At 42.3% G+C, this 25,732-nt stretch overlaps 1 long non-coding RNA gene across 1 annotated transcript; it reads left to right on the forward strand.

Moving 5' to 3' along the window:
* The first annotated feature begins 3,104 nt into the window (after positions 1 to 3,104).
* Positions 3,105 to 7,881, forward strand: LOC139829112 (uncharacterized). Its single transcript, XR_011741387.1, has 3 exons — positions 3,105 to 3,467; positions 5,989 to 6,141; positions 7,139 to 7,881. It is a non-coding gene; the product is annotated as an uncharacterized lncRNA (long non-coding RNA).
* Positions 7,882 to 25,732: the final 17,851 nt, after the last annotated feature.

Below are 25,732 nucleotides of genomic sequence, written 5' to 3' on the forward strand. Positions count from 1 at the left end.
ACTTATTTTCATAACAGGCATTTCTGATATATTTTCTGAAGATCTATGGATAAATATTAGAAGGCCACATTAAAAAGAAATAGTAACTGAGTTACTGGAATATTTAAAGTTCCTGTTAACATGTCTAAAAGTGATAGAAATGCCATATACAGTGTGAAACAGGAAGGGAGCAACAATTTTTTTTAAAACTAACTGCAGAATGTTTGGATGGAGGGGATGCTGAAAAAGCGAATACTGGAAGAGGAAATCTGGTGTATGTGCAGATTAAACTGACAACACTGCAATACCTAGCCTGCTCCTCTGAAATATTAACGGTTCATTTTACGTACAGTGGCAGGAGATGTTACCGGAGATAATTCTGACCATTTCTTTATCCCAGTACTGGAGCAAACAGCCTGGTCAGGGCAGACATCCCAGCGCTGTGGTTCCTCTGCTGTGCCCAGCTCTGCACAGAGGGATTGCATTGCTGCAGTCTCAGCAGCAATGAGATTTTCTTTTTGTCACCTCACACTCATGTCTGGCAGCATCAGCTCTGGAGTACAGGAGCCTCCAAGAGAAGCTGGACATGCACCAGGACCAGCGTGTGTGAAAATACAGATGCTTTGCCTGGACCGCAGCCACTAATGTAAGTAATTTCTGCTTCATTAAAAACAAATTTAAAAAAATAATTAATAAAAGCTTGCAGAGGTCGTGAGCTTGGTCTTGGCAAAATAGCAGCAACATTGTCCTTGCTAAATGGGTAGAGAACTGAGGTGCTGGAAAAAGTGTGTAGGTGCCTGAAAGCACCACCAAAGAGGTAAGGGAAGGCAGGTCCTGCTTTGCTTTAAGCATCCGGTTGTCTTTCCCTCGGGCACTGCCCTAAAATTGTGTGATCTACCCAAAACTCCTTATGTTGAATCTGTTCTGAGCTCAGGGGAGCTGAGCTTGACTTGCCTGTGGCCAGTTAGAGCTGGTTTATATTTCCACTACCTGTCACCCTTTTATATTCTTTGTTCATATACATAAGATAATAAGGCTGAAAGAGGAAAATGGGTATGGTGATAGAGAATATATAAAGAGTGCAGATGATGCTAAGTAATGGCCGTTAAACTACATAATAAATCCTTGGAGATAGTACAAAACCTTTGCATCTGCTCACAAGGTAGAATTATTTCATTGCCTCCAGGCCCTGTAGGTGGATATATAAGTCAGTGCATCAGCATCTTCAGGGACACATCCATAATAAAGATAATACTAATTTTCATAGCAATGTTTTTTCCTGTCAGCCAAAGGTAATTAAGTGGTTAAAGGAGAACTCAGTTTGCTACCTAATGTAAAAAATAACTCATGCGTTTTATGTCTCCTAGTCTTCTGACTTTCCCCAGTGTCAGGCCACATTGGTTTTGCATTTACTATAACCACCGCTCAGAAGATATGAGATAGAGTATGCTAAGTGTGGGGTTTCTAATCACTTTTCTTTCATGTCTGATATCCCAGCTATCTGGGGACATTAGACAGGATCAGATCATGGCTCTGAACTAATCAGATTTAATGTAAAAGAATGGATCCCAAATGAGGTGGAACTAACAAATTAAAATAATAATGAAATTAAATGACAGTAATTGAAAAGGTTTCTAATGTCTTAGATGCAGTACAATAACATTCCTTTACTGTTTATCCAGCCTCGAGACCAATTATTTGCTTTTGAAAAGTTTTGCGAAGGTACATAGATTGATGTAACTGGTGTATTTTCTGTACCCACTCTATCCAGACTAATGGAAAAGCTATCATGGAGAGGAAATTGAGTTGGTGTTGGGAGTTCGTGCTTGTGCTCTGATCTTCAGGAAGCTGTAGGAAATCTCCAGAAAATTAATTGTTTAGACTTGAAAGTGCTCCATTAAGCTGAGGTAATGGGCAAATTTGGCATTCTTCAACAGTGATCTCAGGTTTCCTCCAAATCTTACTACACTAATCATTATTTCTGCATCATTCAGTCCTGTATTTTCTAAGTTTGCAGAGCACATACTACCAAATTACTGCTGTAGTTGGCGAGGCTTCATAGCAGAGGTAGGTATATTTTTAATTGCAGTAAGTTTTGCGCTGTTTTAAAAGAGAATATCATCCCAGGGTGATGGGTTCCCACCGCCCCAGCAACAGAAGGGTTGTTAAAAATCCCTATAAGAATAAAAACATGTGTTGGAGCTTAATTTTTATTGTTGTTTATGTGTGTGTATAAAAGGGAAATTTAAGCCTTGTTTTCTAGCTGGGCCCTCATGAAGTCCATCCCTATGAGGACCACGACCCTCCTGTGCCACAAGACCAGTCCCTCCATTGCTGGGGACATGTCCTGTGATTTCATATCTCTTCCAACCCTTAGTGCCTCCCATATGTAGGAAACAACTTCCTTTTCTTCTCTTTATTTGCTTTTAATGCTTTTAACAGTGTCTTAGTGGCAGAGAAGCCCACAGAAGTAAAAGCTCTGCACAATAAGGCTACAGCAAAATACTTCATACCAGGGAGGGATGAATGAGACCTTGAAATTACAGCCTGCAATATATGACTCAGTCCTGCTCATGGGTACTAAAGACATTAATTTCTGAATACTGTCTGCTTTAGTAGGTAATTTTTGTGAAATGCCTGGAGAGGCTGGTGCATTTCACCATATACTATAATGAAGTATGGCAGGTTTTAGAGAGATGAAGGACTTTGCAAAGGTGCAGCAGCCTGACACCAGGATTCATTTTGAGCATGAGTTGGTTCCTATTTTATCTAAGCCTAATTCCGTCATCCTTGGAAAGGAGGGTGCTTGCTTTTGATGGTGAATCTTGTTATAAGTACTTATTTGGCATGCCAGTGAATAAGAAGAGCTATCATGATTTGACATGTGAAACGTGAAGTCTCAATTACTTTTATGTTGTTTTTCCTTCTGTAGATGGGGAGTGAAAAATATATTTTAATTAAAAAGTGAAATATGATATCCAGATCTCAGCATGCCTCGTGGAGAACAATCTGAATTTTGGAGTGCTTCATAAGTCTTGGAGCCGAGCTTACATTGCACTTCACAGGCATGGGCAGCAGCCGTGGCTGATAACACTGACTGATTTATTTGGCCATTATCTGACAGTTTCTTTACTTAAGGGAAAAGGAGCCTGTGGGTTACATTCTGCATATTCAGATAGCTGTTATTGTAGAGTTCCTTTATGTATTTTGTATTTTTATATGTATTTTTTTTCCTTGCAGACCTAATTTTTTAAGGAAATGAGGGTAATGAGATTGTGCTTTCTGCTTTCCTTCGTCACCTTGTGCCCAGCCACTTTTGAATCCCTTGACCAGCCTCACTTGAATTTTCACAGAATCACAGAACGTTAGGGATTGGAAGGGACCTCAAAAGATCATCCAGTCCAATCCCCCTGCCAGAGCAGGAACACACAAGATGAAGGCTCTGAAAATGCTGCGCCAATCACTGGTGAAGCAAAGATATTGCTCAGGTAAAATAAGGGAAAATTTCATTATTATGTGTTTTTGCTGATAATGCATGAGTTATCATTTGGCATCTAAGATGGACTGGCTGCAGCAGATGTTCTTGACCATGCAGTGAGCCAAAATAAAGCCAAAAGCCACTGAAAATGCAAGCGCATTTCTGAACTTGTTGTGGTGCTAAGGTCACGTTGCCTCTCTCTTAAGGAGCTGAGCCTTTGTCCACCATGTCACTACAACCTAGCGGGATATTTTCCACTGACCAGAAATACAAGCAAATATGATCTTTCGCTCAAATTAATGCCTAATTAAATAAAAAGGATAATTCTTGGTATGCTGGGCAAAAATGTCTCCTAATGTATTTTGAAGAGCTATGTCTGAAAAAGTAGAGGGTGTTTTCCTTGCTTGATGATCATGAAAGGCACCTCATTATTAATAAATAGTAACACATTCCTTCAATCAGTCTATGTAGTATAAAGACCTTGGCTCCTCCTCCATTGCAGTAAATGGACTGAAACGAAAGCTTTTTGTGGAGCTCCCTCTAATTTCCAGATGTAGCACATCACTTCACCAATAAGGCAGTATTTTTTTTCTTAACAGAAAATTCTATTTACCCAAGACTTTGTGAAGCGAGCTGTGTTGAAAGCACACTGTCTTTAATATCTAGCCCATAATGATGCTTGCACTTTCCTTTGAATGCTCCAGCTGCTGGGGGCTGAGGTCGCTGCATATTGGTGGATACTTCAGCTGGTGCTTCCTCAAAGCAGCCTCACTAAGCAAGCTTAAATTTAGTCCATGCCTTATTGAATAACACTTGAATCATAAAATCCTGTGCTATGAGATTGGCAATCACTATGCTTGGTGGTGCATGGTTTAAGCAGTACCCTGTGTATCTAAAGTCGTCAACAACTTAAAAAGGAATCAAAATGACAAAAATATAGATGGATAATTATGCAGTATTTTAATGGAATAATAAAAAATTCATTATGTTATTTGCATATGTTGCTCTCTTGAAAAAAAAAAAAAAGACAAAAAGTACTTTTTTAAAAAAAATCCTACCTCTGTTAAATTAGAAAGATCTGCAGAATTTTGTGTGCTTTGCTCCAGAAATGACCTGGTGGAAGTTCATGGCATAACAACCCAAAATCCTGGGGATGTGAGGACCGCAGCAGGCGGGAGGTTCAGGAGCAAGGAGGGGGAATGGGGCCCAGCAGAAGCTCATGTGGGCTGTCAGCCCAGGGTTTGCCCTTTCCCTGCCAGGGCTGGAGCTGGTGGAAGGGTGTGGTGGACGTGGCAGAAGACATCTGCTCCCAGGCCCTGTCTTCCTGCGGTAGCGATGGCTGGGGGACCTCAACCCCTTCTCCAGATGTATTGAAATGGGCAGGACTCACAGAAATATGGGGTTGTGTGTGTAGGCTTTCTGCTGAGTGCTGTTGTGCATATTTGGTGTACATAGCACGTGCTTTTAACCAGGTTAGGGGGTTCATGATCGAATAAATAGGGTCTTTCTATGTTAGCCCTTTTGGCACTCTGTGCCAGGTTAGAGCCCATAATAATTGTTTATTTAATACTTTGTTTATGTCACTAATCATCTTTACGCGCAAGGAACTGATTTTATTTAAACCCTGGGAAGTCAATGAGTATTTTATTACCAATTTCATTAAGGCCAGCGTTTTAATCCTTGCCATCTAAATCTCTGCATTTGAGTAGAAATTTCTCTAGAGCTCGTTACTTTAAATATGAGAGCAATGGGTGAATCTTACCAATCACATCATCTATTATTGTATTTGGTTCCGGGGTAGCTGCAATACTGTTCAAATAAATGTTCATTAAGTATGACAGTGATAATGGAATGTGCCCTGTGAAAGTATCTAATTACTGACACTTCAAGTCTGTATCAACAATTTGTTTTGAAATAGAATATAATTAAATTCTTTTGCTCCAAGTACATCCTGAAGAGCGATAAACTTTCAGACTTCAAATAACAAAGAGTGAACAAAAAAGGTTCCATGTAGAGATGATTTTGAACATTTGGAAGATAATATTCTTGCAGAAAAATGTGTGTCACGACTACCATTCTTGAACCTGTTTGCTGGGATCTATTAAAACCTGTTGATGGTTATGGAAATGAAAAGGATGTTCCCAAAGGAAAGGGAGAAGATGAGAATAGTAACAGATGCTACAGCACCACTGAATACTTTACTGTTGGCTGTGGAAGATATCTAGAGCCTGATTTGAACAGTAATTGCTTTATTGGGTCATAGCTTTGAAAAGTAATGTGGCAAAATGAACAGATGCATCTAATCTGTTATTCAGAATAAGAATGATCATAGATGCTTCTAAGTGTGGAAGTTCATCATTGCAATTTGTTGAAACAGGCTGTGAAACAGAAATACGAACCAGACTGCTAAGCAATAGTTAGCATTAACTGGACACTTGGAAAGGTGTCTGCAAACATGTTTGATCCAAATCTGGTAGTTTTCCGCAAATCTGAGTGTATCAGCATTGCGGGTAGCAGCTTGTATTTTGCAGGCGAGGAAGCCACGGATGAGGTGGTAGGAACATGCTCACCAAATCACAGAATCACAGGCTGGTTGGGGTTGGAAGGGACCTCTGGAGATCATCCAGTCCAACCCACCTGCTAAAGCAGGTTCACCAGAGCAGATCACACAGGAATGCATCCAGGTGGGTTTGAATGTCTCCAGAGAAGAAGACTCCATAACCTCTCTGGGCAGCCTGTTCCTGTGCTCTGGCACCCTCAAAGTAAAGAAGTTTCCCTTCATATTCAGATGGAACCTCCTGTGTTTCAGTTTGTGCCTGTTTCCCCTCATCCTGTCATTGGGCACCACTGAAAAGAGTCTGTTCCAACTTCTTGACAACCCCCCTGGAGATACTTATAAACATTGATGAGATCCCCTCTCAGCCTTCTCTTCTCCAGGCTGAACAGACCCAGCTCTCTCAGTCTCTCCTCATAAGAAAGGTGCTCCAGATCCCTCAGCATCTTTGTGCCCTGCCACTGGACTCCCTCCAGTAACTCCTTGTCCTTCTTAAGCTGGGAACCCAGAACTGGCCACAGTGCTCTAAATGCAGCCTCGCCAGGACAGAGTAGAGGTGGAGGACAACTTCCCTCGACCTGCTGGTCACACTTTTCCTAATAGCAAAGCAAAGCCAGAAGGGGACCCAAGAGGAGCCTAGGAGCTGTGAACCCATCACTTGCTGGGTGTCCCTTGGGCAGCGGGTGCTGCGTGTGTGGGTGCTGGCTCAGCCTGGGACCCTGCGCTGGGCAAGAAGCATCTCGCTGTCTGGTCATGGTGACAACAATGGCGGCAGATAAAAGATGTCATGATGTTTTCTGTCTCCTGATGTTTGGTCAGGAGTATCCAGGAGAGAAATAGGCTCTAGGAGTATTTTGAGGGGGGCCTTTCTGAATCCTAGCACTTGTATTGTTGTCAAGAGTAAGAGTAAAACTCAGAAAAGAAAAGATGGCAAAGGAAACAAAAAAACATCTTCTAGATTGCATTGCTTGTAGCTTGCTAGAGCTCCTGCCTGTTTATGTCTTTATTAAGAAATCTAGGTTACATGCATTTTTTTTTAAATGTTGCTTTTCATCTCCTAGCAAGAAAACTTGGGAGTAACGTTCTCTTCTCATCTTTTTTTTTAATTTTTTTTTTAAATTAATCAGAAAATATATAACCAAGCAGTATAAACCAGCCAAGAATGTCATCTCTCCAGTATCACAGCCTTTAATAAAAATCGAAGTGGCATCATTCACGACCATGCGATGTTTACAGCTGCTGCTTCTAAAGTGCATTGTGTTTCAGCGTCCACCTTGGCTCGTCTTCATTCTTGCTTTAACCTCAGTGACTTTGGCACAGTTATTTCAGTGCTGAACTTCGCCCATTTTATCTTCCGCAGAATATGAAGTCTGCTGCTTGCTTATCAAATATGAATCTGTGCACAACTGGGCAACCTAATGCTAATGGAATCGATACAGCAAAAAAGATCTCACAACCCCTCTGTACTTTTTACAATTTACTTTGTTCGTCACCCATTAATTCTTATATTGATTTTGCTATAAAACACAACTGCATTCCTATCACAGCCCAAGAAAAAAGCACATTGATTATATTGGAACAAGGTATGTAGTAAAAATGAAATGCCTAAAACATTTAAATGTAGTAAGCTCTGCTAAAGTACATAAATCACATTGTTTAATGTTGTAAATGAGTGGTGCTGGCTTAAACAAGGGAAAAATATGGTGCCATAAAGCAATTTTGACACAAAACAACAGTCTCTGTTTCTTTGTACCTGTCATTTTAGAAATGCTATCAAGAATGGTTACGGTTGTTTGCAAGCGGGAGGGGGGAAATGTTCTCAGTATCCCTTTTAAAAAGTTCCTTCAAAGTCACTTTGTGAAATTGACAACAGTGGTGTTATACCTCGCAATAAATAAAACCTGATTATTACTGTGTCCTGTTTACTTTTATCATGCACTCATAAAAAACTTTTTGACGCATCATTACTAACGATGGTTTCACGAGCCAAAGTCGCCCCATGTGTTTGAATTTTGAATATTGATGGGGGGGGGGAACTGCAGCTGCTTCCCACCACCTCAGTGACCACAGCCTCTGCTGAAGATGATGGACATGGTTCCCCCACCTTAAAGGAAGAATGGTTCAAAGGGAATTAATCTTTCTGCACCACTTAGAGCTCAAACCTGAGTAGAGAATACTACTGATTAGGTATAAATCTGCACTGTGAGAGTGTCATGGCAGTAAAGAATTAAAAAGGAGAATTCCATGACGATTATAAAATAGGTGCTTTTTGTCACCAAAATTTGGATTGAAGAAATCTATTCTAGTTGAGATTCTTGTAGTGCTTTGGAGCTCTGGTCACGATCCAGGGCTCCACTAAGCCCAGTACCAGCTCAGGAAAGCCTCTTTGGAGAGCCCGCAGTTAACAAGAGGCCACAGCCAGGCAGGGCTGGGTGTGGGTTCAACAGAAAGAAAGGGAGGACAGGGGTAAGAGGATTGGGAGCAGCTTTAACAGCTTAAAAACCTAAGCTCTTTCCAAGGTTTTCAGAATCCATGGAAATAGATTGGACAGAGACAAAAAAAAAAAAAAAAAAAAGGAAGGCAGGAAGAAAGCAAAAATGAAGGCGATTAAGGTGGGTATTGTGCATTTGTTTAACATTTAAGCTGGTCAGGACAGCGGCCTTGCCTTCCCTCTCAGTGCTGATGCTACAAAATCATCCCTTGTGCCAGATTTCCTTGAATGAGCTTGGGAAGAGGGAGAAGAAGAATTAACTCATCTTGGATTAGAGATCATAAAGTAGGGATGAGACTGTTGTTTGTTGCCTAACTCTCAGATGTGTGCTTCTCTTATTTTAGTTCTTGCTTCATCTTGCTCGATACATTCATCTTTTCGATTCAGCTTTTCTTGTGTGTTTTTCTCACCTGTGAATCAGAGAAGCTGCTGCAGAATCTGGGATGGCTCTGCCAAACTTTGTTTTATCTGTCAGCTAAAGCCTCCTTGCTTCCAGTTACATCACTCTAAAACCCAGCAAAACTCAAGCGACTGTAAAGAGGTTGCTATAGACTTCACCTAGCAAGAGCAGAATTTGTCCTGTTCTTCTGGAAAACAGAGAAACAGAGGATTTATTTTAGGCAATGTGAATATTCACTAAAGCTGCTGAGACTCTTCCCACACGTGGGCTCCCCCAGGACAAGGCTGATGGAAAACGGGCTGGTGACAGCCCCTGGCACAGGCTGCAGCACTAAACAACAAACACCGGGGCAAGCCAGCACATCTAGAAAATGTCCTGGGCATAAGTCCTCTTTTTTGGAGAAGAGAATATTATCTGTAGGGAGGTGGCAGCCATGAAACCGACTTTGCTCAGCAGGAAATGTGCAGCTGCAAAATTCCACTTAATTTCTGGGTGCTTTGTTATTTGAATCCATTAGCCCCAGTTTTTCCTGTGTGGCTGACAATAGTTTCTCCTTTAAAGTCATAATGTACTCATCTGATGGGCGGTTGCTCTTGTCCCTATTGAGTCAGCACTGTTTTTTCCAATTCTTTGGGATATTGTACTGTTGGCAGAACACAGGTCTGTTCTTTCCATGGGTCTGCAGGGCAACGGGACTTCTTCCTTGCTCACCTCTGCCCTCTCTCTTCCTCACAGAAAATGGGGAAAATTAATGGAATTACTCTAATGTTGAAAACTCAATGAAACGGATTCCTGTTCCTGCAAGAGGGAACTCCATGAGGCCAGTGCTCATATAAAAGGTCAGCTCCAAGGCTTTTCTAAGTTAATTATTAAAGTAAATTATCTCAGGTCTCTCATCAAGGAAGGCTCCATTTTCCAGGTTGAAGCTCTTAATTTTTTATTGCAAGGCTCAGTCCTGTGAGATCCTCAGAAGTTCATTTAGGATATTTTGTCCCAATGACAGCTCTTTTGTTTGACTGCTGCAAATAAAAGCAGCTGCAAAGAGTCCCCCAAGCCTGGGTGGGTGGTGGAGGGCTGGTCCCTGTCAAAAAAGGTGTGGAAACATGAAAAACCTGAGGAACTGGAGAGGAAAACAATAAAGGAAAGAGTCTCATTGATATTTTTGTGAGTGTTAAGCCCATATAGCTGTCTTGCTTCACCTGCACGCAGCACGTCTGGAAGAGCAGGTTGCTCTGATGGATGGACAGGAGATGTAACTGCTGGGGAAGCAAATTTAGATGGGCCATTTGGTACAAGTAGCTGGAACTTTTACAAAGGTGCAAGAAGTGTGAGGAATTAGAGACAATCTTCTTGCAAACACCAGGGAGCTGAATGTCTGGACCAGGCTTTTATAGGCTCTGCTCAAAACCCGAATATCATGGTTCCATGGTGACTGTTTCCTCCCCAAAAACCATCACTGGGCGTTGGGGACACATAATAATAACCAAGCCAGGAAATATGGTTTATGGTGGATAAAATGGGGACTTTGTCTGAGGCCAACAAGCAGAGTTACAAACAGCCAAGCTGAAAAGCCAGTTCCCAAGCTCCCTTCTTCTCTTTCATGGAGGCTTTTTAACGAGCAACTCCTGCAGTCCTCTCCCCTTCTAAGTCCTCCGCAGCACACTGGGTGTCTGCAGGAGGTTAATTACAGAACTAGGCAAAGCTGGGGCTTTCTACTCACACATTTTGAGTTACTAAGTACTTTCTTCTATTAAAACTAACATGCTTTTACAAGCCTGCCTTGTATTAATCTAGTGAGGGTGATTATCCACCTCTAAAATTACATGATCCTTTTGAGCCAAGGCAACTCTCCTAGAGATGTGGAAGAGGTTTTGTTGCTGGTTTCTTTGGACTTGTCCCTGCAGGGCAGCTTGGTGGTGAATTAGCCTGAGGCAGCAAAAGCAAAGCTCAAAGCCTGCGGATGACAGTCCAGCTCTGAGTAAGTTTAAAAGTTTTTCTCTGTTTAAGCCAAGTCTGAGCAAACCTCTCCCAAACTGGCCTTCCTGTGGTGCAGTACTGGGAGCTGGTGGCAAAGGCAATGGGTGGATGGGGAAGCCTGATCTGCCTTGTCTGTTGTTATTTCTGGCGGTTTTTTTTATTTGTTCGGTTTACTGTTTTACAAGTTTCTGTAAGTCAGTGTTGTGGCCATGGTATTAGTTAAGCAGTTGGTTGTACTAAACAGATACTGTGGAGAAGATAAAGTAGCCCAACTTCTGATGGGTTTTATTCACCTGTTTACCAAACAGGTTTTGCTCTTTCTCCAGGCAGTTTCTCTTTTAGGCAAGTTGTTGTTAATTTTAAGTGCTGTTTTGTGATGGCCCAGTCTGTGCTTCTGGGAAGGTACCATGCCCTCAGCTTGAAGTGTTTTGGTCTATGCAACTACTCAAATTGCTGTTTTCTGCCTTACATGCAGGTAATTGTTATTGCTGCAAAATATTTCCTTGGATGATTATCAGTTGACTTGTATTAATATTTACGATAACTTTTTTGTTGGTAGTTTGTTTGCTACAACAGGAAATGAAATGCAAATTAATAACTGTAAAGATTAAAACATAATGAAATAGGACATGAACTCCAGAGAACTAATGGGTAAAGTGGCTCGAAGGCATGAAAAGATGTCCTTCAAAAACAAACATAGAGATAAATAATTTTGAGGCATTAAACTGACAAAGAAATACCAAGTATGGGATAAATTGTTTCATGCCAAAGTTATAATTGCATTCCTTTTTCTTAATAAAAAGGTGACGTTTCTCCCCAAAGTTAAGCAGCTGTATAATTGTTGCATGGTAGATATTTCCATAACTTACAAATCAGCACATCAAAACGTCTCTCTGTTTGTTTAGCTTTACTGTCCTCGTCTAGTTATTTAACAAATATATGGACAGAAACAACACTATTTTTTCATTTTTACAGTATTATCTCCTGTGCTTCCTGTTTTTAAGCAGAAATGTGTATCTGAAGCTGCTGGGTGCTTTTATGAGGTGTTTAAAGCCTGTCCAAGCCAACAAGGCTCTCAAGCCCTGACTTCTTTCTCTGTTGGTGGTGTTTTGGCTTCATTGGTTTAAGTTATCTCAGATCCTGTGAAATCATGAGGTATCTCTGAATCAGCTAACCTTTAATAATCTTTCACATGCTGTTTAGCATGGCATAGCTTTAGCATGATACAAACATCTGTACAACTCAAGTCTTTAGCTAAACTATCTCCCCTTAAAATGGAGGATGGTGTTCCCAAAGCATCATTCATGGTGGGGTTTAGTTGTCAGGGCTGGGATTCTCCCTTCTGCTCATGGTTAAGCTATGCACAGCTCTGGCATTTCAGAGGAGATAGAGAGGATCCTTCAGGAAGCTGCTGCTCCCTGACACATGGACTTGGTAAGACTAGGACAGGCTTTGTTGCCCATGAGGATACAAACATTTCTGTAATCCCAGACCACTTGGATTACCCACTTACAGCCTGAGATGCTTTGCTTCTTGGTGTGCCTTCCATTGCTAATGCTTTTATTAGGGAAAAGAATTCAAGTTTGGACTTCAGAAATACCTGGTGAAGATACTTGCCTAGCTGGATTTTCAGGAGTCCTTGAGCCTCCCTGGAAATAAACTGAGATGAACATTGAACCTGTTTGAATTCCCAGGCTTTAAAAATAAATAAATAAATGAATAGTGATTTCTATTCACCTATCTTTTGTGAATTTTCATGACACACTTCGAAGACCCACGTGGGACCTCACAGCAGTTACTTGCCCAGGTGAAGTTTGTTTGCACATGTGAGTCAAGGCAGTCAGGCTCTCCTGCCGCTCATGGCTGGAGCCTATAATGGTCTGTAAAGGTTATTTGGTTTTTACTCAGATTTGTTTGTTTTAAAGAATATTCCTTTTTTTTTTTTTTTGATAAAAATAAGATCATCTTATTTTTAAGGCTGTACATGTTTCTATTTATTCTTAGAATGATGTCAGAATAACTCTGAGTATGATATTACATTCAGTATCATACATAGGATTGTGATGGCAGAGGACTTATTCGTCTTCTTTGCGTAGAACTCTCAAAAACATATCAAACCTCAAAAGTTAATTTTTAAAAAAGAGCTAGTTGTATAAAACCTTTTTTTTTCCTGATTCTTGTCATTTGCACCTCAAATTCCCTTGGATAGTCAAACACTGACACAGGAGATAGAGTAAAAAAACTCCCTGGGTGGAAATGTTTTCAGTTTTTTTATCATGGAATCTTACTGCCTCTTAAATGTCATCTTTAATCTCTATTTCCATGTTTGTGTCATCTAGCATGTTTTGATGGCCTTGAGGCTGCAGCTTGGTTGGTCACAGTGCTTTCCAGCTTGGTAGCATCTCATAATGACTGAGCAATTAGAGCAAGCATAAAAATAATATCTCGTATGCTGTTAACTGTAGAAGATGATCTGTCCTATCTGGAGAAAAAATTCTATCAGCGTCGATATACATTCTACTCCACCTTTTCCTAACCTTGGTGGCAAGTTATAAAAATATTTAATCTGTTGAATGTAGACTTGGCTTTAGAAATAGTGTATTTCAGCTCTCCAGAAATAAAAATAATGGACCTAATTTTCATTTTTGCTAGGGACTGCTTGTATCTATTTGGGGACGGATCCTCAGCTAGTGAGAGTTCTCGTAGCATCACTGCAGCTGGTAGAGTTTGGATGCCTCGCACCTACTGAGGGTTTGTTCCTGCGTGTTCCATGGCCTCATCGAGTCAGTGCAAATTTACACCAGAGCATTGCACAGGGCCTGAACCAGAATGAGAAACAGGTCTAATTAGGTTTTGTAACTGAAATCATTATGAAGTCTCTCTCATTTCCCCTATACAAATATTCCTGCTGAAAGGATTATATTTACAAGTGCTATTTATAATTAAATATTCCACTTGATTCACCTGCAAACAGAATGTAAATCATGTTTTGCTCTGCTAAAAGGCAAGGAAAAGGGGAAAGTGTCTTCAAGTAATTTATATTACATTTTGTAGTTAGCAAAACCACAGGTTTATGCAAATATGGATTTGTTGAAGTCTGTGTATTTTATTTGTAATGGTATTTTTTTCAGTTGGGCTCTGTTGGGCAGAGGAGAGGGGAAAAAAAGATTGATTTGCTCATCCTCTGCAGTGCAGCTGAGCAACCCCTGCGTTCTGCAAACCAGGTTGGAAAGTGACAAATGTCCCCAGTCAGCAGCTCTTACAGCCAGGCTGTGCTCATAACAGTTTGCAGTGGTCTGGGGAGGTTCACAGGGACACAAACCTCTCCTGGGATGAGAAAGGTCCTGGAGCATCTGTAAGGAGGTTGCATGACATCCGGGGGATTACCTGCTTCAATCCAGTCTGTCCAGACTTAAGGGAAGATTAGAACCCCGCTTTGGGCTGCCTCAGGGAGGAGAAAGCTGTCTGGAAGAAGGTACTTGGATGTGTACAGAATCCTTTTATGCAGAGATGAGGTGAAGTTTGTCAAAGCACTGAAAGATGAGGATAGCCAACTCCTTTGGTACCTTGTGGCTCTGCTACAGATCAGATTTTCGTGCAATAAATAAGCTCCTAATGATGCTTAAAAGCTCCTGGTGTTTGTTGCTGAGGATGGAAGGAGACTTAAGGACTCAATGCAGAGACGGCACTTTTTTGCTCCACTGCCTTGGGAAGCTGATACCCAGGAGGTGACACCTCAGCTATGAAAACAGAACATTAAGCAAGAGTCACTGGGTAATTTCAGGGTTTTTATAGTGTAGCCCATCTCCCCACCATAGTTCAGCTGCACTCCTGGGCCATGCCGGGGGGATATTACATTCCTGTATAGGCACCTACTTATTTGCATTGTGAACCTTTCTGTAGCTGCTACAGCAATATAGTTCATTGACGTGAATGGTAAGGATGAAATAACTTACAAATTATACTCCTGATGTTAGCTAGTTCTGAGCAGGCATGAGTTAGTCTTCATTCTTGCACATAAAAAACCCCCAAATTATTATTTTTTTTAGCTTTGTTTTCTTATTCCTTCTTGTCAACTAGGAGTTCAGGGGCCCTGGTGTGTTTGGGTGGATGCGTTTGTAGCAGGCAACTTAAACTGTTATTTTTTGGTTCATCTGCTCTTCCTAGGGGAAGAGAATCTTTCAGGAACACTCCTGAATTTGCTACAGAACCCAATTTTGTAACCTTTATTTGCAAAGCTAAATTCGGTTTTCCATTTGCTGAAGAATCCGCAATTTTCATCTTGCTATTCACCGAGCTCCAGTAGTTGCAGCTGCACAAATCCCCATGAGATCTGGAGCTTTCAATGGGGCAGTTGATGGCTCTTTGGCACCTTTTGTGCCCCATTGTCCCTTGTCCTCGCGTTGGCCAGCACAAACAGTCACATCCCTCCCCGGGCATGGTGACTCCTCATGGGCACCAGCCCCGGCTGGGGGGACAGGAGGGGTGGGACCCCTGCTCAACAGACAGCGTCTTCAGCAAAGGAGGACAGAAGCTCCTGGACCAGGCTCGTCATTCCCACAGCCAGATTTGGGCCAGAATGGGCACCCCCCAGAATTTCTCCTCAGAGTGGTCTTGGAGCAGCGGGTCTGTGATCTGAGCCCTCCCCTCGGGCTGAGACAACATCTTGGTTTTGTGCGTGTATGCTTTCGATAATCATTCTTGTGTGGTCACACAGTAATAGTATCCCCAACTGGTCTGTTGAACCTGGAGTTTATTAAATGTTGCCAGATGCTGAATAATTTTGGACAACCCCCCTTCCTAGCTGGTTCTCCACTAAACAGTTCTGGTTAGAATAAAGTCTGTTTGGAGCTTATCACCTGCCTAGATTGATTTCTGAGGTGCCTCTGTGACAAGCTGAAAAAGCAGGAGCAAAGTGCAGTCCCTTATCCTCCCACAAAATCACAATGTTCCAGAAAATTGCAGGGATAACTGAATGGCCGGGTAGGCTGGTGTGTGGCTGTGTCTGACTGTCCCTGCTGCTGTGTTTCCTAAAAAGAGGAGAACCATCTTCTAATCCAAAAGTACAGACTCCGCATCAAAGATGAGGGAGCCTGCCCTCCTTGGGTGCACAAGGGTTCATGCGCTCAGGCTTGGTATTTTGTGGTGCATCATATGCAGAATCATGGAATGGTTTGGGGTGGAAGGGACCTTTTAAAGACTGTCTGGTTCAACCCCCAAGGTTGCAAGGGGCTTCCACTATCCACATGTTCCACACCCCTGGACTTCCACAGAAACTGTGAAAATGGGGATTTTAAAATTCCGATCTACTCAACCTTTGTTGCATCCCCTGAGCCTCCTTGTGACCATGCAATGAACTGGAAGTGTGACCTCTGCAGAAGAGCAGCATGATGCAGTTGAAGGGTGAAACAGGGCACGGGGAAGGCTCAGACTCAGTCGGGGCCAGGATGAGGTGCTTGTGGGGACCTTGAGCTCCATCCCCATGTGCCTCCCATGCGAACAGTGCTGGAATAACTGGTATTTGCCATGCAAGAAAAAACATGTGTGTGTTAGTTTGGGATGAACTTTTCCTGAATTCCAACCATTTGTACCTGATACCAGCTAAACAGGGGGAGAAGAACTAAATCCCCAAGCCAACACGTTCATGGCCTCGGGTCCCTCTCCTTGTGTTTCCCTGGGCTGTGTTGCTTTTGGACTTGATCATCTTAAAGGTCTTTTCCAACCAAAATGATTCTATGATTTTTTTCCAGTTGCATCACTCATTCCTAGTTCCTCAGACTGCTGGCCACTTGTTTTATCAGCCCTTTGGCTTCTTCTGCAGTGCAAGGACTGGTGGAGGAAATCAGTGCATCAAGGGGGAAGATGCAAAAGAAGATGCCACCATCTCTGTGAATGGGGTTGTTTTCACTCTTTCAAATGTGCTTTGTGAGAGTGTTTACTAAGGAAATGAAGACAGATTCTGATTTATGCACTGATAGAGACTGGAATAATTCAGTCCTGAGTTATCGTGTTCAGGCACAACCAGATCAGTGGGATCAAAGCCAACAGGGAGTTTGTGACTTGTTCAGCTGTAACCACCATTAAACACAGAAAATGCGCATCCTTGGCCTCAGCAGGCACTTCTGCTCTGAAGCTGAAAATAACTTTAGAGAATTCTGAGCGAATGTTTCCTTGCGGGTATGTAGTGTTTTCCGCCTGGTATTAAGTGGGTTGTTGGTGGAGGCCACAGCATTAAGGGTGGTTTAACTGCTGGAAGGTGCTGTAGCTGGCAGAAGGGGTGTTTCTGACCTACTCCTTTGCTTTGGCTGTAGTGGGTGTTTCCTCTTGGAGTGAGGCAGGGGATCCCGTCCAAAAATGTTCCTAAAAAAATGGAAAAAGGGAAACAAAAGGAAGTGTTTCCAATTAGATCTGTGAGCTCGAGCCTTTCCATGGGCATGTGGTCAGTAGAGCTGACACAAGGAAAGGACCGTGGCTTCATTCAATAATTTTATACATAAGCTATAAAAGCATATTCTGTTCAGTTTAAAATACACCCCTTTTAAATAATATTTTTGCTACACTTTAGGTGTTTATCCTTTGGTTAGCCCAGTTAATTGAGACCTGACTCTTCAGTTTGACTGAAAATGAAATATTTTCATTACTGCAGCGATTAGGAGCTCCAGCCAGGGGTTAGGCTCCGGTTGTGTTAGATACTGTACAGTCATAGCTCAAAAACATGACACCTGCCTTAAATACCCCATAACCCAACAGGAAAACAAAGAAAATATATGTACGTAATTACAAGGGAAGGGTCTGATGAGGGGAGGCCTGGGAAGGCAATAACCAAGTGACAGCTTGCACAGGGCTGTCATCAAACCCTTCCCTACAGGGGAATGTCACTGGTGCTGCCTGAGCAGATCTCCAAAATTAGGAAAATTTAAAGGCCATCTGTTGGCAGATTAGGTAAATAAAAATACAACGTAATTGGATTGGGTGCTCATTTCAGCCTTCTGGGTTAGAAATGATAGGGAAAAGGTCACGTTTCTTCAGGCTATCTGAAGCTGACTGGATTTATTCCTTTGGCTTTTTGTAACCCCTGGGTTAAGATGTAATATCAATTTCATTGTTATCTTTTTTTAGCAATGGAAAATCTCTCTGGCAATGCTGCGTGTGGCACAGCACTGGCTGGACCCGTGCCAGAGGGCTGCATGTTTATGTCTCTCCCAACTGTGTTTGGAAACAAGTAGATTTTTAAATGAGAGGACAAATCAGTTGAGCTGTAAGCTTCCAGTTCGAGTAATTGCGGTTCTGTAATCTCCTGCTTCACAATTTAGTGTTGCAGATGCCTCCCTCCAGGTGCTATGGGAATAGCAGGAGCTAAACTGTATCCTGAACAGAGAGATGCTGCGGAACCTCTGCTGCGGGGGGAATGTCCCATGCAGGAGGTGCGTCAGGTGAAGCTACTAAAGGGTGAAATGCAATTATAGTGTTATTTTGGCTTTCCTTCAATTAATTGGGAAGTCCTGGAGACATGTGGTGTGACTGAGGCAAAGATGAGGGTTATATTAATTTATTATCAAATGTGGGACACTCAACCTGGAAAATTTGTATTTGCATATCAGTGACACCAGCAGGATACCTGGATTAAAAAAATGCAAGCCAGGGGAACACAATTGATGTTTAAATCACACACGTTTGATTTAAAAGAATTGGATTTGGAAAGCAAAATAACTGCTCACAAGCTGATGTCTGTATTTTAAGACAATAGTCCAACAGCGAGGGAGCTGGCATTGCTGCATCTACAGAAGTTCAGCCAAATGAAAACATGACTAGGTGGAAAACACGGTACACTGAAGATGTACCTTTAATTCTTTAATTTCTTCAGAGCTTTTCTCTAGAAACATTTATTACTTCTAAAAGTTTGAATTAATAAGTTTTAAATTTCTGTAGAGTGTTTTATTTTAATTACCAGCAATAATTTGTTATTTCAGTGTGAAACTATGCTGCTGTCAAAACTTTCTAATTGACCCTGAGGTTCTCAGGGACCTGGTTTAGAGCCAGTGTTAGGTTAACAATGATACTGAGGGTCTCTTCCAACCAAAATGATTCTGTGATTTATCATGGGTACATGTTTCCTCTAAACACAGGCCTCCTTCCCTCCAAACATTTCTTCCGCATACACACTTATGTCTCTCCTCTATCATACCTCCCACTCACTGTGCTGGTTCCTATGCACTAGAAGTGAAACGTGATTTATTTTCACCCCAACAGGACTCGTTTTATTACAGCATCGTTATGCATTGTCACCTCACATGCCCATCTGGAATTCCCACTATTTAATTTCTGATAGTTTAAAAAGTGTCCAAACAGCTAATTTTAGGCCAGTGTACTTTAGACACAGCCCCCCCCCCAATACATAACTATGAAAATATATTTTTAAAAGTCCGGACTCTTAAAGGGGACAAGGGCTGCTGTGTGGTACAACCAGAAAGAAGCTAGAGGAGACAGCCTCCAACCCACAACGTGAAGGGTGCCACATCAAAGATGACAGACTCGGCACCTGAATTTTATTTAAGCAGGAGCTGGATGTTAAATCCGAACAAAGCAAAGCTAAATTTCCCCCATTCTCAGCCTCAGTTTTGCAGAGGTGCCATAAGACCTCTCTGGTCAGCATCTGGCAGCTCCAAGGGTGTTGAAGCTACTGAAGAGCATGTTTAATAAAGTAGAATGAAGACGAGTATTATAACATGGGATGTGGGCACACAAAAATGTCATTAAGGAGAAAAATGAGCTCCCCAGGCCCTGTAATGCAGATGTTAAACAGCCTGTTGCTCTTCAGCCTGGTTTTTGGTTTTATTCTTGTTTGTGTGTGATTGGATGGTTTGTTTGTTTTTTCCTCTTATTGCCAGTCTCTGGCAATGGTTTGTTCAGCCTTGCAGAGGCTTTTGGGGCAAAGCTGGTGCTTCTGAGCTCATCTCTCTGGTGGGTCATCCATGTACCAGCTTAAAGACAGTGGGATTTTTTTGGGTGCCCAAGTTACCCTGCTTGGGCCAGCACAAACCTGCTTGTGGGCTGGGGGAAGCAAAGCCAAGACTTTTCCTGGTGCACTGAAACAAATCCATGGGAATTGAGTCTTTGTTCAAGGAAACAAAGCCCACAAAGATAAATGGGGCTAATCTCACCACAGCCTGCAAACAAACACCACTGTTCAAACCCAGACAGATAACACCAACAACCCCAGGAAGGCAGTTTGGAGGATGGCTAATCACACGGCCAAGCCAGTATATTACTCTGTGACTTCCAATTAGAGACTTGCTGCTGTATAATTAAGTTTCTGATGACACTGTATTTAAAGTCCTGTCAGTGCTTTCATTTATAAATGCTGCTCTGCAGGTGCCTGAGCTCCCAGCTGGAATCTCTCTTTCAGGATCTAATCCTAGAAGTTATTTTTATTTTTTTGAAAATTTAATTTTAGTTTTGAGTGGGGGAAAAAACAACAACCCTCCTTCTGAGCAGTTAAGGTACACAGGAGGGAAAAGAATTAAGCATTTCCAGTATGTTTTAGTTCTGCTTTAGGTCCCATCTGTGGAGATGTATGTTTTATTATCAGCATGAGAGTATGTGTGTACCCATGTTTGCATATTTCTGTAAATTAGCCGTAATCAGTGGAACCTGTGCTCTCTGGTGTATTTTATACTTCACATAAATTGCAATATTGAAATGGACATTAAATCACCTTTTTTTTTGTATTATTCTTTATTTATGCTCTTTCCTTCATAAGATTCATGCATGCAGAACAAACTGTCCTTGTTTTTCCTGCACTGTTTGAGGGGTCCCAGTCTCAGTGGGAGCAGGACTTGGGTGATGTTTGGGATGGAGGCAGCTCTCTCCTGCTGGTGTAGGCTGGCTATGTTTAATTATGTGTCTCTCGGGTGTATTTAATTCCACAGTGAGGATCTCATGGGCTGAGAGTCAGAGCTGGTGTATGTCTGGCTGCCCAACAGCATGACAGAGGTAGCATGTGATGTTGAATCTTCTCTTATGTCTCAACATATAAACCAGTGAGTTGAGGAGGTTGGGAAGCAACCACTGTCCCAGACACTCATTCATACCATCATTTTCTAACCTGCCCAGATCTGAGAAAATCCTAGCCCGAGCTGGTAGCTGGTCCTGTCCAGAATGACCATGCCTGTGCTCTCACTTTAGCTCTTGTGTATAACAACAACAACAAAAAGGAAATAGAGACGAGTATGATGAGTATTACCTTTGGGATGATCATTACCTTTGAACTCAGTTTTGCCCTGAACACCAGAGCAGACACAGGAGACCCAGTTTTTTCACCCCTAGATCATGCATGTACACAAGCACCAGCAGAAGGGAGTGTGAACACCTTTCTTATGAGGGGAGACTGAAAGACCTGGGGCTGTTCAGCCTGGAGAAGAGAAGGTGAGAGGGGATCTTATTGATGCTGATAAATATCTTAACGGTGAGTGACAAAAGGATGGGACCAGGCTCTATTCAGTGGTTCCCAATGACAGGATGAGGGGCAACAGCCACAAACTGAAGCACAGGAGGTTCCATCTGAATATGAGGAGAAACTTCTTTACTTTGATGGTGCTGGAGCCCTGGAACAGGCTGCCCAGAGAGCTTGTGGAGTCTCCTTCTCTGGAGACATTCAAAATCTGCCTGGACACATTTCTATGTGATCTGCTCTGGTGATCCTGCTTTAGCAGGTGGGTTGGACTGGATGATTTCCAGAGGTCCCTTCCAAACCCAACCATCCTGTGATTCTGTGATGGACACTGTCCAGGGCAGGGGATGAGGGTGGCTGGGGCTGTGCCCCTCTGCCAGCCTGAGCTGGGGACCAGGCTCCTGCCTGGACAATCCCCTCCTGGACAAACCCAGCTCGCACGTGGTGAGAGGTGTTGGATGCTGGTGGCTGTTGCCCTGCAAAGGCTGCATCCTCCAAACCCAGCAGTGTTGCTGCTCACATCAGGCTTCTTGGCTCGGTGGTGGCTCTGCAGACATGTAAGGTGATGATGTGGACATGGTGTACTGGTGGTCTGGACAAATCTGTGCCTACTCCTGGGCACTTGCTGTCTGTGGCAGGGAAAGTAGTCTCATGAGTTGAATTTCTTTTAAACATCTTAAGATCATGCTCAAGCTGTTGGCCATTACAGTACATTTAGAGCCAGATGCGGATGCCCACTGGTCCTTTTGGTTAGTTTTTATTGTGCTGATTGAAATCCTGTGGAATCCTGAAAGATGAGGAGTCCGCAGAGTCCCATGGGGTGTAGGGACCTGCCAGAGCCTTTCTGCCGGAGGGACAGCAGATGTGGGTGCTCCTCCAACCTGAAGGGTGTTTGCTCTTTCAAATTCAACAGACGTGAATAATGACACTCACTGAGCTGTGGAACTGTGTGCGTGCCCTTCCTGAGGACTAAACCATTTGATTCTGTCTTGCTTGAAGGTCTGAAATTTCCAAATGGATAACTGAATTCCTGAGTCCATTAAGCAATGCAATTTACAGTGTTCTCAAGCTTTGCCCATGGAAACACATTAACACAGTTTCCTATTCAGCTTGTCAAAGAGCCATTATTCTAAATACAAAAAGGGGAAGAAAAATAATTTTGCTTTTTCAAAATTTATTTGTCGTGTTTGTACCAGCACAGCAGGGTCGAGCAGTGCTCTGTGAAGCCTTTGACAATATTGGAGGGAAGTGCTGGGGAATACGTGTTCCCACATTAGGAATGCTCTTAGCAGCCAGGATCCACCCAGGTAGCACTTGCTGCTGCCGTGGAAATCTGCATTTTTCTGTTTAAGACATAACCTAACAAGTGAAGAATGAAGGCAGTCCTCGGTGCAGGTCAGAAGGATATGTCTTGGCATACCTGACCACTCCTGAAATCACCAAAATATACATGAGGAGACATGGTAAATGGTCCCTGATGCCATTTGTGATAATTTGTCACTTCCAAAGAGATCTTTAAGGTGACTGATCACTTGTGAAAAGCTGTTGTGTGGTGGGTTTTTTTGTTTTGTTTTTTCTTTTCCCCTTGATACTCTGTCTCCCTCTTTACACTGAAGGAGTATATTTCTCCTTTAAATGTGAGAAGAGGGATGGATTTGAGGGAAATAGGTGATGTGAAAAGAGGTTTCTTGGCTGGGGCTGGGAGTACTTTGTCTCCCTGAGTCTCTTCTTCCCCTCTGTAAGTCAAACAGATGCTCATGATATCTAGTTTCTTGCTTGTGGCTTTGGCTCTCAATGGCATCTGTGGACAAAACATGGTACTGAATAGCTCTAGGGATGTAATTTGTTTTCTGCAGGTATTGGCTAGTGACTTTTTAATTCTAATTTTGAAGAGAAGTGGAATCTATCAGTAGTTAATACACTTTGTCTCAGAGAGGCAGCCCATGTAATCTTGCTGCTCAATTTAATGCATTAACACTATTTTCCTTTCTGTCAGGAGGAGGCTGCCGAAGGCAGGGACAGTTGTGGAAAGGGACACCAAAGAAAACAGCACACATTATTCAAGTAGATGGGTAACTTTAGCCTTATGCTGCTCCCTTATGTTTCCAGCAGAAAACACTTTCAGCACATCGATATTGGGAATTAGCAGCAAATCTTGCTTATCTGTCATACGCTAAGTAAGCACCATGTATTATCCTAGGCCACCTATGAAAAATTCACTTGAGATGACAAAATGAGCAGGACCTTTTACCTTTTAGTGTTGACGGTATCTCCAGGATGATCTACATTAAGGCAGTGTTGAATACAAATAACTAGCACTAAATGGTCTCCTTTAGACAGAGTTGATTGTTCCTGGTCTCTGAATTCCTTGAGCTGGTCTGTCTTTTGAATTTTTAATTATTGCTGATAAGCCTTTATATCAGTAAGGAGGAAATATAAATTTGTCTGAGTAACTGTGTTTCATTGTTGACTTGGGAAGATGCTTCCCTGCTCCATTTGGTAGGAGTTCACATCTTCCTGGTAGAAAGTTATTCTTTCTATTGATGTTGGTGGTATTTTTTTTTTCAGTCTGATGCTTTTCCAGTCACATTGCAACAATCTGGTTATTCTTGTTTAATAGTTTCTAGAAACGTGCTCTGCCTTATGGGTAGTCAGTAAGAGGATGGCCTCACAGCCTTCAGCAAAAATGGTGTAATAGAAATCTATTTTCAATATACATTTCAGCTAAAGTTACTTTCTCTTGACTTTCCTTCCTATGGCACAGCATCAAGAAGTAGTAGTTTATTCTGCTTTTATGTTCTAATTGCCATCCACTAATTGAAATTTTGGTGGACAGTTTATTTGAACAAAACTATGTGCACAATGGTAGGAAAGAAAGGAGAATACAGGGAGGATATTGCTGCAAGAAGAGATACATTTGCAGGAGAGATTTACTTTGAGCCTATTTAAAGGGGTGACAGTTGAAAGATGAGATTCATACACATACAGGAGGAAATGGTGTTTAGGAGGTAAGTGGGCTCTCTTTATTATTATTGCTCCTGTCAATACAGATGAGAGAAAAACTCTCTGTAAAGATATTTCCACAGCACACAGTATCTGGAGGTCAGTACCAGGAGGCAGAGTTGTAGCCAAATGTTTGAGAACACCTGGGCAGGAAAAAACACTCCAGAAGATCTGGAGATGCTGATAGATTGTGTTTGAAAGAAACAGCAGAGAAGCAAGATGGTTACTTCAGACCAATGAGAAAAGTATTGAGAGCAGGTATTTCATTGTGGTTAGTAAGCTGTCAGTGTGTGGGCATGTGTATACTCATGCTCATCTGTGGATGTGTGATCCTCATGCTGACAGCGATAATTTGACCAGAAATACCTGGATGCGTGGTTTTTCCTTGTTCTTTCATTTTTTTTTTTTTTTTCCATACTTATCCAACTCTTACAAAAATATCTTTTAGAAAGGTGGAAAATGGAAGCCCTTAATGTTCTTTACCTTGCCTTGAGGTGCTCTCTCAGAATAATCAAATGTGGTGCTTTAGGGTTAATCTGGGTTTTAGTAGACTCACAAACCTTGTCCAGTTCTACTCACCAGTGAAGGGGTAGAAGTGATGCGGTATGAAAACCTCTCATTCCCAAGTTACCTCGCGGTATGGAGGCTGTATTGGAGTCCCTCTTTGGAGCTCTCTGAATTTCCCCACTCTAAATCCTTCCAGATTTAGAGAGCATGTGCCTCTCGCAAGGCTCACGATTCATCACAGGTTTAATGGTGCTTTCAGGCTTGCAATGCAAGGTGAGACTTGCAAGATCACACTCTCCAGAGGTCACAGTTTGAAGGTCTGGCAAGCTCCTTGCTGTACCATGCTCTAAATAAAGCAGGATGTTATTTCCCGGGCTATCCTGTAAGGCTTACCAGCAGGCTGCGGAGTTTGTCTGTGGCTAAGCTGCTGCAGCCCGCTATAACTAGAGTGATGTGAAGGCTCTGCAATTCCAGCTGATGATTCACAGCAGATCATTTGATATTTAGGGCTCTGTTCATTAATAAGTTATGCTCCATTTACCTTGTTTTCTCTGGAATTTATGAGTTAAAAGTGCAGAGTGCACCAAAAATGATCCATTCATCAAATTCCTCTTCTCTTTGCGTAATTGCCTAACTCATCATTGCAGCCCCCAGGGGCACATTGCACAAAAAGGTGTGTCCCGCATGAGAGAGCAAAGCGGCCTTAGGAGGGGAAACAAGGATTTGGCTTTTGGTTGAGTCTGCAGGTTGCTCCAGTTGCTGGTTTTTTGAGCTGTGTAGGCAAGAAACTTCTTGAGCCAATTTGTTTTCTCTGTGCATACGCTGGGCACTGTGACAGCCAAGGAGATGTCCTACTTGTCCCTGGCTCACACCGAGTGCTTGAATGCAAGGGT

The sequence above is a fragment of the Patagioenas fasciata genome, chromosome 14 (genome assembly GCF_037038585.1).
Source record: "Patagioenas fasciata isolate bPatFas1 chromosome 14, bPatFas1.hap1, whole genome shotgun sequence".
NCBI classification, from domain to species: Eukaryota; Metazoa; Chordata; class Aves; order Columbiformes; family Columbidae; genus Patagioenas; species Patagioenas fasciata.